Raw genomic sequence first — 12,936 nt, forward strand, 5'->3', positions numbered from 1 at the left:
AGCTGCATGAAATCCTCTGTCTTTGCTGGAGAGAAGGTGGAGTACCTCAAGACATGAGGGATGCAAACATCATCACGCTGTACAAGAACAAAGGCGACAGGGGTGACTGCAACAACTACCGCGGCATCTCTCTCCTTAGCGTTGTAGGAAAGCTGTTTGCCCGAGTTGCACTAAAGAGGCTCCAGGTACTTGCAGAGAGCGTCTATCCAGAATCGCAGTGTGGATTCCGAGCCAACAGGTCCACCACTGATATGGTATTCTCCCTTAGACAACTGCAGGAGAAATGCAGGGAACAACGACAGCCACTCTTTATAGCCTTCATAGATCTCACAAAGGCTTTCGACCTGGTCAGCAGAGACGGCTTCTTCAAGATTCTCCCCAAGATCGGATGTCCACCCAGGCTCCTCAGCATCATCAGATCTTTCCACAAGGACATGAAGGGCACTGTTGTCTTCAATGGCTCCACATCAGACCCTTTTGACATCCGAAGCAGAGTGAAGCAGGGCTGTGTTCTTGCACCAACCTTGTTTGGGATTTTCTTCGCTGTCCTGCTGAAGCAGGGCTTTGGAACTGCAACAGAAGGCATCTATCTCCGGACCAGATCAGACGGAAAGCTCTTCAACCTCTCCAGACTGAGAGCAAAGTCCAAAGTTCAGCTGAAATGTCTGCGTGACTTCCTCTTTGCTGACGATGCAGCTGTCACTACCCACTCTGCCAAAGATCTCCAGCAGCTCATGGATCGTTTTAGCAAGGCCTGCCAAGATTTTGGACTGACGATCAGCCTTAAGAAAACACAGGTCATGGTTCAGGATGTGGACTCACTCCCTGCATTGCAATCTCTGAGCATGAACTAGAGGTTGTCCATGACTTTGTGTACCTTGGCTGAACGATCTCCGACACTCTTTCTCTCGATACCGAGCTAAAAAACGCATCGGTAAAGCAGCTACCACGTTTTCCAGACTCACAAAGAGAGTCTGGTCCAACAAGAAGCTGACGGAACATACCAAGATCCAAGTTTACAGAGCTTGTGTCCTGAGTACACTTCTGTACTGCAGCGAGTCATGGACTCTTTGCTCACAACAGGAGAGGAAACTGAACGCATTCCACATGTGCTGCCTCCGACGCATCCTCGGCATCACCTGGCAGGACAAAGTTCCAAACAACACAGTCCTGGAACGAGCTGGAATCCCTAGCATGTATGCACTGCTGAAACAGAGACGCCTGCATTGGCTCGGTCATGTCGTGAGAATGGATGATGGCCGGATCCCAAAGGATCTCCTCTATGGAGAACTCTTGCAAGGTAAGCGCCCTACAGGTAGACCACAGCTGCGATACAAAGACATTTGCAAGAGGGATCTGAAGGCCTTAGGACCTCAACAGGTGGGAAACCCTGGCCTCTGAGTGGCCCGCTTGGAGGCAGGCAGTGCAGCATGGTCTTTCCCAGTTTGAAGAGACACTTGGCCAACAGACTGAGGCAAAGAAGGAAGGCCCATAGCCAGGGAGACAGACCAGGGACAGACTGCACTTGCTCCCAGTGTGGAAAGGATTGTCACTCCCGAATCGGCCTTTTCAGCCACACTAGACGCTGTGCCAGAACCACATCCAGAGTGCGATACCATAGTCTTCCGAGACTGAAGGTTGCCAACAACATTTACAGCAGTTGTTCTCACACATTTAGCACTGGAACCCACTTTTTAGAATGAGAATCTGTCAGGACCCACTGGAAGTGATGTCATGACCGAAAGTGACATCATCAGGCAGGAAAATTTTTAACAACCCTAGGTTGTAATCCTAACCACACTTACCCAGGAGTAAGTCCCATTGACTCTCATTGTGAAAAGAATATACATAGCAGCTTGTTCAAAGTACAGGTTTGTAACATTTCCCCAAATGAAGTCACATACCATCAAGTGTAATACAATAAAAATAAAATATTGAAATGAGTGGGGGCCCACCTGAAATTGGCTTGTGACCCACCTAGTGGGTCCTAACCCACAGTTTGAGAAACACTGATTTACAGTCTAGAATCGGAAAGTAAAATAAAACGATTCCTCCTTTCTTCTATCTCTTCCTCTTCCTAGAAGAGACATCTGCTCACCTGAGTCCTCCCCATTTTCCGTTTCAGCATTTCTCTCATTATTGAAATAGTTGCCTTCATCCTCCTCCTCCTCCTCTGTGACACAGCTCCAGTCTGCCATCTTCAACAAGCACTCTGCCAGCGACTACACAAGATTTAAAAACAAACATGCCAGGTCTCCACCCAAGTAATGCCTTGGATTCCACCCGAGTAAGCTGCAGAGTTCATTCGGGGAATATGCCATGTCAATCAACTTAGCAACTATAATATCAAGTATTTTATGGACAGCTTTTCTCCCTATACAGGTGCCATTAGGAGGGGGGTGTCCCAAGTGCAGCACTCCAGGGGGGTGCCAGGAGTGTCATTCAAGTCTCACGTCCTTACTGTGATGCTGGTGAGTGCACTTCATGCTGTATTTGGTGGTGGATTGGCCCTCCCTCTTGCCCTGGCCTCCAATTGGCTGCAAATTGTGTCATTCTGGAAACAATTGGTGGTGATGCAATGACTGGTGATGCAATCACTTCGCCACCAGCCTACTTCTGGGTGGCGCGTTTCATGCCTGAATACCAAGTGCCATTGATCAGAGGCCCATTGCTGCTAGCAGCACCCACTGCTCATCATCATGAGGGGGGCTGTCAGGTAGCAGAGGGGGTGACACCCATTGTGGATATAAAATGGCACTGCCTCCCCATATAAGAAATAATCTTAAATAATCTTGCATGTGAGTGCAACATAAACCTTCTTTACAGTTTCTCTTTGGAATGCACCTACATGGGGTTCAAGTGGAACCCCAGGAAAAACCAAAGTCGCTTCCTTGATTTTGGAAGGAGCCCCTGCTCCCCCACAACAGCTTGCTGAAGCGTGATCTGCCCAGTTCGAGAACTTGGGGGCAGCACTGATGGAATCAATAAGAAGCCAATGAAGCACCATGGCCCTGTTTTTGCCTGGGAGTTTCATCTACGTATTCACCAGGAAATTACTAGTCTATTTTACAAGGAAAGCAGGGCCACTGCAGCAGGCAGAGGAAAGGAGGGGTAAGGGCATCTAACATGGCTCCAACACACACCACTGACCTGGACTTGACTCTCCTTGTCCTTGAGAGCTTCCTCCATATCCCCTGTGGAAGACTCCAACACTTTGGCCTGTTTGCTTAGTTGACCAACTCGCTCCTTCCACCCTTCCAGTTCCTGTAACAGCTGGAAGGAAAAATTTACAAGATTAATATTTAAAAGCATGGCAACCAGTTAATACAGCAATATTTAATTGCAAAAGGTCTGATCTGTATCCTTAAGACCAGGTCAATGGTATCCCAATAACAGTCACCTTGAACATTCAAAGATTTTGTCTTTTACTGACGTTCTCTATGTTGTGCTTGGGAAATTTGGAATACTGGACCTTTAAAGTCAAAGTTTTGTAGAGCATTTTAAGTAGGTGTGAGGCATGATGACCTTTGACCCTAGAGCCACTGGATAGCCCAGAAATACTATAGCATACACACAATGCTAAAGAGCTGCTTGATTTTAAAAGCATACCATTTGTACGAAAAGCTTAAAAGCCACGTTGCTAAAGCCTAGAAACACAGAGAATAGTGAAATGCTGTTTGAAGCTGTTTGTTATTATTATTATTATTATTATTTTATTATTTTATTAATTTATATCCCACCTTTATGCCCAAAGGGCACACAAGGCAGCTTACAACCATTAAAAATACAACATTAAAAACAACAATTAAAACAAATTACAAATAATTAAAAATCTTAATGTTAGTTTCACAGAAGTTTTACAGAAACAGTCAGGCCTCAAAGTAAGCAGGAGAAATGGGCCTCACGACCTTGGCAGAAAACACACTTAATGCCAGAATGCACTAGAGAGACTCGGTAACTTTTAGATTTCATACTTTCAATACATATGGAGACCAAGTTACCTTTGATACCAAACCAACGTATGTACCCAAAGTAAAAGGGTCACAATAGTTATATAGAATTAGCCATAGAAGTAGTTCTTAAAGAACCAAAATGCTTGATTTTAGAAAAGTCTTAAGAACAGACAAAAGCCTCAACATAGCAGGAAGGCTTCATGGGTGTTTCTACGTAGACATTAGCATAGGAGAAAGGCATGTGGAGAGAGATAATGGTCACCTCTTAGTGAGGATGGTACAGAGACCTGTCAAGAAAGTCCCTAATTGGACCGATGGATGCGAGTAAGGGACAGTACTGGGTCGGTACTGGATAAAATGATATTATAGCGTACCCTACTGGTTCTTGGAAACTTTTGGAAATTGTTTAATTTTGGCTAAGTTTTGAGGTGAAACCCCACCTGTATGTAAATCAGAGCCAATCAATGGTTTTGCCCACTTACTGCCCACCTATTTTCTATCTTTTATGTAAACGGTATCTTATCTATATCCTATTAGGAATTAGCCCCATTTATGATGTCAAATTTTCAGCATATGGGAAGTCTAGATTTTCAGGCAAAGGTCCAAGAGTCGTATAAGAGTTCTGGACACAGTCAAAACCGGGTCCATGCTTTGGACATGAGTCCTGTGGACCAACTGTATACAATTCAAATAAAAGCCTGTGAACCTTCATCCCTGTGTACCGAGTCGTTCTGAGTTGCTTATCAGCCGTGCAACAGGTGAACAGTTATGGCCATTACAAACTCAGAGAGCTGGCCCAGAAGAGGCATCAGAGGATGGTCTTTGGAACTGCTGTTGAAGTGGGGAAGGATACCAGTACATGCACAGGAGACAACCTGGGTAAATGATGCACACTGTTCTGAGCAGCTCCGAGGAAGACCAATGAGTACATCTAATGAAATACTATCAGGGCAGCTCTGAGAGAGAACGTTTGCTGGGCCACATCATTTCAGACTGCCGGTGAGGAAATTCCATGTCTGAATATTCACGCTGCTCATTTCTTTTTGGCTGCGCAAATGGAGGGAGCAAGTCATGGGAAAAGATTCTAGCCTGGCCTTTTCTTCCACACACTAACATTGTTTATACAGGTATTCTTTTAGATGGAGGTGGGAAGGTGTGTATTACAACTGTAGAACCAGGACAGCACCATCGCACAACTGAAAATGCAAAAGGGGGGAGGGCTAAAGAAGAGTTTTAATCAAATGGAATTATGCAAATACTATCAAAGGACAAAAGACAAAACGGGGGGGGGGAGTAACAAACGTACTAAGATACTCTGAAGTTTGAAGTCTCACACCAGACAGAAAGAAATGCTGAACCGAGTAAGCCCCCATTGTTTTTCAAACTGTAGGTTGGGACCCACTATGTGGGTCATGAGCCAATTTCAGGTGGATCCCTATTCATTTCAATGTGTAGACTTGATGTAGCATGGTATGTGACTATATCTGGGGAAATCTTACAGATTCTGTACATAAGAACAGCCCCACTGGATCAGGCCACAGGCCCATCTAGTCCAGCTTCCTGTATCTCACAGCGGCCCACCAAATGCCCCAGGGAGCACACCAGATAACAAGAGACCTGCAAGGCCTCCTGGGAATTGTAGTTAAGAACATAAGAACAGCCCCACTGGATCAGGCCATAGGCCCATCTAGTCCAGCTTCTTGTATCTCACAGCGGCCCACCAAATGCCCCAGGGAGCACACCAGATAACAAGAGACCTCATCCTGGTGCCCTCCCTTGCATCTGGCATTCTGACATAGCCCATTTCTAAAATCAGGAGGTTGCACATACACATCATGGCTTGTACCCCATAATGGATTTTTCCTCCAGAAACTTGTCCAATCCCCTTTTAAAAGTATCCAGGCCAGATGCCATCACCACATCCTGTGGCAAGGAGTTCCACAGACCAACCACACGCTGAGTAAAGAAAATATTTTCTTTTGTCTGTCCTAACTCTTCCAACACTCAATTTCAGTGGATGTCCCCTGGTTCTGGTGTTATGTGAGAGTGTAAAGAGCATCTCTCTATCTACTTTATCCTTCCCATGCATAATTTTGTATGTCTCAATTATGTCCCCCATCAGGTGTCTCTTTTCTAGGCTGAAGAGGCCCAAATGCCGTAGCCTCTCATAAGGAAGGTGCCCCAGCCCCATAATCATCTTAGTCGCTCTCTTTTGCACCTTTTCCATTTCCACTATGTCCTTTTTGAGATGCAGCAGCCAGAACTAGACTTAATACTCCAGGTGTGGCCCTACCATAGATTTGTACAACAGCATTATAATATTAGCTGTTTTGTTCTCAATACCTTTTCTAATGATCCCAAGCATAGAATTGGCCTTCTTCACTGCCGCCGCACATTGGGTCGAAACTGTCATCGACTTGTCCACCACCACCCCAAGATCTCTCTCCTGATCTGTCACAGACAGCTCAGAACCCATTAGCTTATATGTGAAATTTTGATTTTTTGCCCCAATGTGCATGACTTTACACTTACTGATACTGAAGCGCACCTTCCATTTTGCTGCCCATTCTGCCAGTCTGGAGAGATCCTTCTGGAGCTCTTCACAATCACTTCTGGTCTTCACCACTCAGAAAAGTTTGGTGTCATCTGCAAACTTAGCCACTTCACTGCTCAACCCTGTCTCCAGGTCATTTATGAAGAGGTTGAAGAGCACCGGTCCCAGGACAGATCCTTGGGGCACACCGCTTTTCACCTCTCTCCATTGTGAAAATTGCCCATTGACACCCACTCTCTGTTTCCTGGTCTTCAACCAGTTCTCAATCCACGAGAGCACCTGTCCTCTAATTCCCTGACTGTAGAGTTTTTTAGTAGCCTTTGGTGAGGGACCGTGTCGAACGCCTTCTGCAAGTCCAGATATATAATGTCCACGGGTTCTCCCGCATCCACATGCCTGTTGACCTTTTCAAAGAATTCTAAAAGGTTTGTGAGGCAAGACTTACCCTTACAGAAGCCGTGCTGATTCTCCCTCAGCAAGGCCTGTTCGTCTATGTGTTTTGAGATCCTATCTTTGATGAGGCATTCCACCATCTTACCCGGTATGGATGTTAGGCTGACCGGCCTATAGTTTCCCGGGTCCCCCCTCTTTCCCTTTTTAAAGATAGGCGTGACATTTGCTATCCTCCAATCCTCTGGCACCATGGCCGTTTTGAGGGACAAGTTGCATATTTTAGTCAAGAGATCTGCAACTTCATTCTTCAATTCCTTAATAACCCTTGGGTGGATGCCATCAGGGCCCGGTGACTTATTGATCTTTAATTTATCAATGAGGTCTGAAACATCTTCTCTTTTAACCTCTATCTGACTTAACTCCTTGGTCAGGAGGGGCCATTTGGGCAGCGGTATCTGCCCGAGGTCTTCTGCCGTGAAGACAAATGCAAAGAACTCATTTAATTTCTCTGCCATCTCTAAGTCTCCTTTTATCTCCCCTTTCCCTCCTTCACCATCCAGAGGGCCAACCGCTTCTCTGGCGGGTTTCCTCCTTCTATCATTTTGAAGAAGCTTTTATTGTTCCCCTTAATGCTGCTGGCCATGTGTGCCTCATAGTTTCTCTTGGCCTCCCATATCACCTTCTTACATTTCTTTTGCCATAGTTTATGTTCCTTTTTATACTCCTCATTAGGGAAGCAGCAGTTGTTACCCTGCATGTGCCTGATCTTGTCTGATCTCAGAAGCTAAGCAAGGTCAGGCCTGGTTAGTACTTGGATAGGAGACTGCCTGGGAATACCCGGTGCTGTAGGCTTATACCATAGTCTTTTGAGACTGAAGGTTGCCAACCATTAGGGCAAGACTTCCATTTACAGAAGGAAGCTTCCTTGCCCTTTACAGCCTCTCTAACTTGGCTGGTTAGCTTATCTGTACTTTTAACAGGTAGACCACAGCTGCGATACAAGGACATCTGCAAGAGGGATCTGAAGGCCTTAGGGATGGACCTCAACAAGTGGGAAACCCTGGCCTCTGAGCGGCCTGCTTGGAGGCAGGCTGTGCAGCATGGCCTTTCCCAGTTTGAAGAGACACTTTGCCAACAGTCTGAGGCTAAGAGGCAAAGAAGGAAGGCCCATAGCCAGGGAGACAGACCAGGGACAGACTGCACTTGCTCCCAGTGTGGAAGGGATTGTCACTCCCGGATTGGCCTTTTCAGCCACACTAGACGCTGTGCCAGAACCACCTTTCAGAGCGCGATACCATAGTCTTTCGAGACTGAAGGTTGCCAATACAATATGTCTATACTTTTAACAATGATAGTCAATGGGGCTTGCTCCCTGGTAACAGGATTGCAGCCTTTGAGATATCTGGGTAATTTTTTTATACAGAGCTGCAGCTTGGGAGGGTTAAGAGGGTTCTTCTTTATTTTAAATAATTTTTTTAACTTACCTCTCCCTGGGGCCCATGGCAACATGGGGAGACCAGAGCACATCCATGCGCCAGCCTAGGAGTGTCGCAAAAGTGCTTTAAAGCATTTTTGCACCACTCTGTGGGGAATTAGGCTGGTGCATGGATGTGCGCCATTCTCCTCATATCACCGTGGACCCCAGGAAGAGGTAATGTTGCGTCAGCCGAGTTCAGCCAATGCAGGGGTTGGGGGGGGCATGGGAAGGGCAAGAAGGGAGGCATTCTGGGGTAGGGGGAGGGCAGGCATTCCAGGGGGTGGGTGGGTGGGTGGGGAGTGGGAGGGGGGCCAGGATCTGGCACTTTGCCATATCATAACCACATTCCCAGGTAGCCCAGAACTGTCTTGGGTTGTTATACTTAACTGTAAACTTTTATTTTACTTACTTGATTTGATTTGATTTGGTTGTATGGGTGTGTTAAAAATATTTCTGCTTGATGATGTCACTTCCGGGCATGACATCACCTCCAGGTTATCACCTCCAGTGGGTCCCAACAGATTATCATTCTAAAAAGTAGGTCCCAGTGCTAAAACGTTTGAGAACCACTGCCCTAGAAGTTACAGAACTGAACCACTTGCAGCCCCTCACACTTTTTAAAAGCTTGCTACTGCTTTGCACAAAATTTAAACAGAAACAGTGCCAAAGAGCATTTAAAATTGTGTGCATTGTTGTAAAGCCAGAGTATAAATATTCCTAAAAGAACAAACATTCCTCGATACTGTACACAGGGACGATACCTGTTTTTCACTTTCACGAAGTTCAGCGTTCTCTACTCTTGCATCTTGAAGAGATTTCTCCAATCTCTCTCTGTTCATTTCATACACTTTTAATATGTTCTTACCCTAAGTGAAATTGGAAAAAGGGAAGCTACTTATATAATTGGTGTGTTTATAAAAGATAACCACAATCACAGATGTGTGTCATTTCTACCCATTACACCAGTTAGCTGCTCCCATTTTCTGGGGATGCTCTGTTGACTGCCCTTACACATTCACTGCACTACAACGCTAATCCCATGTGGTACAATTATGTGGTGTTGAGCGATGCGCACTTGGAAACATACTCCTGTACCTTTGTTCATAAACCCACGAAATGGAGCAGTGCTCATGGGGCGCATATTCCCCCACACAGAGGGAGCTACTTCTGGTTCCAGAAGTAGGCTACCTAAGAATGCCAGATGCAAGAGAGGGGCACAGGGATAAAGGTCTTTTGTGGTCTTGTGTGTTCCCCATGGCATCTGGTGGGCCACCTTGAGATACAGGGAGCAGGACAAGGTGGGCCCTTGGCCTGATCCAGCAGGATCTTAAGTTCTTATTGCAATGGAAGGCACCTCAGGCCAACTGTAGTTCTAACATTCCACAAACTTGCAATAGCCACATTATTTGCCTGCAGAATTCCAACAGGCATGGAAAATGTAGTCTTACAAAGTCATAATCTACCAGTCATCTGGTTGCCTATGACAAGTAAAATTACTCCCAGGAACGTCCTCACTTGCTTCCACAAGAATAAAACATGCTAACAGTAATTTCTGGCTAATGTTACAGAAGAATGACCTTGACCTAAATTGTGGATATCGTTGAGCTGCAATGAATCAGCAGATAAAAAATTGTTCTGAAGACTCCTTTTAAAATCACTGCCCGGCCAACCAAGAGAGCTATTTCTAGTGGAAACTGAGGAGCAGCCAATGCATCAGCAACAGAGAAATGTTTGAGCTGAGCAGGCCCTAAATGTGGTGATGTTGAATTACTGAAAAGCTGAATTAGTGCTAAGACGTGCCCAGAACAATGAAATACTTTAATCAAGAGGTCCAAAACTTTACTACAGTGCAGGTTATTTATGCAAGACATTTATATCTCATCTTTCTTGCCTATATGCAACTGAAGGCACAATCCTAACCAGGTCTACTCAGAAGTAAGTCCTATTTTGTTCAATGGGGCTTACTCTCAGGAAAGTGTGGTTAGGATTGCAGCCTAAGAGTGCAATCCTAACCCCTTATGTCAGTGCTTTCCAGTACTGGCATAGCAGTGTCAATGGGACGTGTGCTGCATCCTGCAGTTGGGTGTCACTCATGGAGGTCTCCTCAAAGTAAGGGAATGTTTGTTCCCTCAGAGCTGCATTGCCCTTATGTCAGTGCTGGAAAGCACTGACATAAGGGGTTAGGGTTGCGCCCTAAGTGCTGCTAACTGTCAACAAAATACACAATAATAAGGATAGATATAAAAACAAAAAATGCAAATCTCAATCTACAACATGAAAACCACAGAGATATCACTAAATCACCAAAGCCAACCATGACCCTCCACTGAAAGCCACACAAAAAAGTCAGGTCAGCTTGAAGGAGAACCAGGCCTCCACTGGGGGGGGGGGGTATTCCACAAAGTCAGCACCACCACCAGGAAGACACTGCTACTGAAGCCTGAAACACTTTTACAAAGACATTTGCATAATGGGTTGAATGTTGGCTTACTTCTGCTAGTTGCAACTCGATAGCGTGCGCTTCATTCTTGCAAGATTCTGTTTTCTGTATTTTAGCCTGCTACAAAAGCATTAAATCATTTTTATACAACTATTTCTTGAAAGCTGATAGATAACACTTAGTCAAAATAACTACAGACAAAGATTTCAGTGACAGATATTAAACGATAAGTTATCGACCTGATCCTGAGCCTCTGCTAACTGAGTAAGAGGCACTTTTTCAAGTGGGTGCTCCTCTTTTTTTAGCAGGGGAAGAGTAACTGGCCCTCCTCACCCCAGCAGTGTCTTTTTTAGTCGCTGTCTGCTGGTGTTTTGCATCTTTTAGATTGTGAGCCCTTTTGGGACAGGGAGCCATTTGTTATTGGATTTTCTCTGTAAACCACTTTGTGAACTTTTTGTTGAAAAACGGTATATAAATACTGTTGTTAATAATAATAATAATAATAATAATAATAATAATAATAATAATAATAATAATAATAATCTTTTTCAAGAGATGATCTTCACAAGATACTATTTTAAACCGTAAATTCAGTTGTGATTGTAGCATATAAGATTTCACAAGCACTCATGCAGCCACACTCCTCATTCTTCTCCATCTTACTTTGTTTATTGCATGTACATTGTTCAATATCTATAAACAATACAATCGGCTTTACAGGTATTGCTTTACATGACCCATTGCTCTGGGTTCCAGGAAAAATTCCTTCCAACCACAGAGCTGGCTAGACCAACTGTTCAAGCCACTCTGCAACACCTGGGCACAAGATGGGCATTTGGACAAATTGGTAATGTGTTTTGCGAACCAGTATGTTTTTTATTTTATGAAAGGCTCAGTAAAATCCTTGGAATGCTGAGGATATGTTTTCTAATTGCAAACAAAGGTGATTTAAGAGACTAGAAGCAAAATGGGGCACCCAAAGTAAGGTAGTGGTTTTTATATACTTGGGGGACTTGCTAGATGCACAGGAGGAAGCTTGTAAACTAAGAGGACTTGTAAAGGGGGGAAAAGGAAGCCAACCTGACAAGCACAGCAACCCCGGGAGCTGTGGAGTGGGGAAGGTCTGCATTGGAAAAAGCACCAGAAGACAGTCCATCTAGACAGAGCCTCTAAGCAGGAATTGGGAAGAGGGAACCTTCTGGGAATGGTGCTGACAGAAGAGATTTGACACATGCTTGGAGGACTTCTCCCTCTCTTGGTCAGAGAAGGGGGCAGGGCTCATGGTGGTGCAGCTCAGGAGAGACTTTTGGGGAGATGTCATGGGCTGCTGCTCTGGGGAGAAGAAGAAGGTGACAGAACTGGTTTTCCACATGTGTGTTCTTTGGGCACACTGGCTGTGGATACAAGCCAAACAGTTGTACAGGCAGAAGGAGTCTGCTCAGTGTTATCCAGATGCTCCCGGAGGCATCTGGTGGGCCACTGTGAGGTACAGGACTTTGGACTAGATGGGCCTTTGGCCTGATGCAGTGGGGTTCTTCTCATGTTATTAGGAGTCCCCCCAACCACCTGAAATGCTTTTAGGAGTCTTCAGGGGCTTTAGTAGCTCTCACACAGTTACGCAAGCTGAACGCAAGATGCTACCAAAGGGAGCTTCCTTCCAAGTGAACTCACATAGGATTAAATATGCCAGAGATGGGCAACACAAGGTGTGGGGGAGGCAGAACTGTCCCAGAAGAGCCTCTAATCCAGGGGTGCTCACACTTTTTTGGCTCGAGAGCTACTTTGAAACCCAGCAAGGCCCGGAGATCTACCAGAGTTTTTTTTTACAATGTTCACGCCATCATAACATATAACATTTATGTGTACAATGTATGTTGGTTTACCTTGAGCCCCACTGAGTATAACAGGACTTACTCCTGAGTAGACATGCCTAGGATTAGGCTGTGAGGCTGCAATCCTAGCCACACTTACCTGGGAGTAAGCCCCATTGAGTACAATGGGCCTTACTCCCGGCGTTTCCTCCCAGAGGCACCTGAAGGGGGGGGATCGGCACTCCGCGATCTACTCATTTTGCTTCGCGATCTACCGGTAGATCGCGATCCACCTATTGAGCACCCCT

The 12,936-nt window shown here is 45.3% G+C and overlaps 1 pseudogene; it reads left to right on the forward strand.

Moving 5' to 3' along the window:
* The first annotated feature begins 7,635 nt into the window (after positions 1-7,635).
* LOC136658275 (5S ribosomal RNA) lies at positions 7,636-7,752 on the forward strand (annotated as a pseudogene).
* The last annotated feature ends 5,184 nt before the right edge of the window (positions 7,753-12,936 follow it).

The sequence above is a fragment of the Tiliqua scincoides genome, chromosome 7, assembly GCF_035046505.1.
Source record: "Tiliqua scincoides isolate rTilSci1 chromosome 7, rTilSci1.hap2, whole genome shotgun sequence".
NCBI classification, from domain to species: Eukaryota; Metazoa; Chordata; class Lepidosauria; order Squamata; family Scincidae; genus Tiliqua; species Tiliqua scincoides.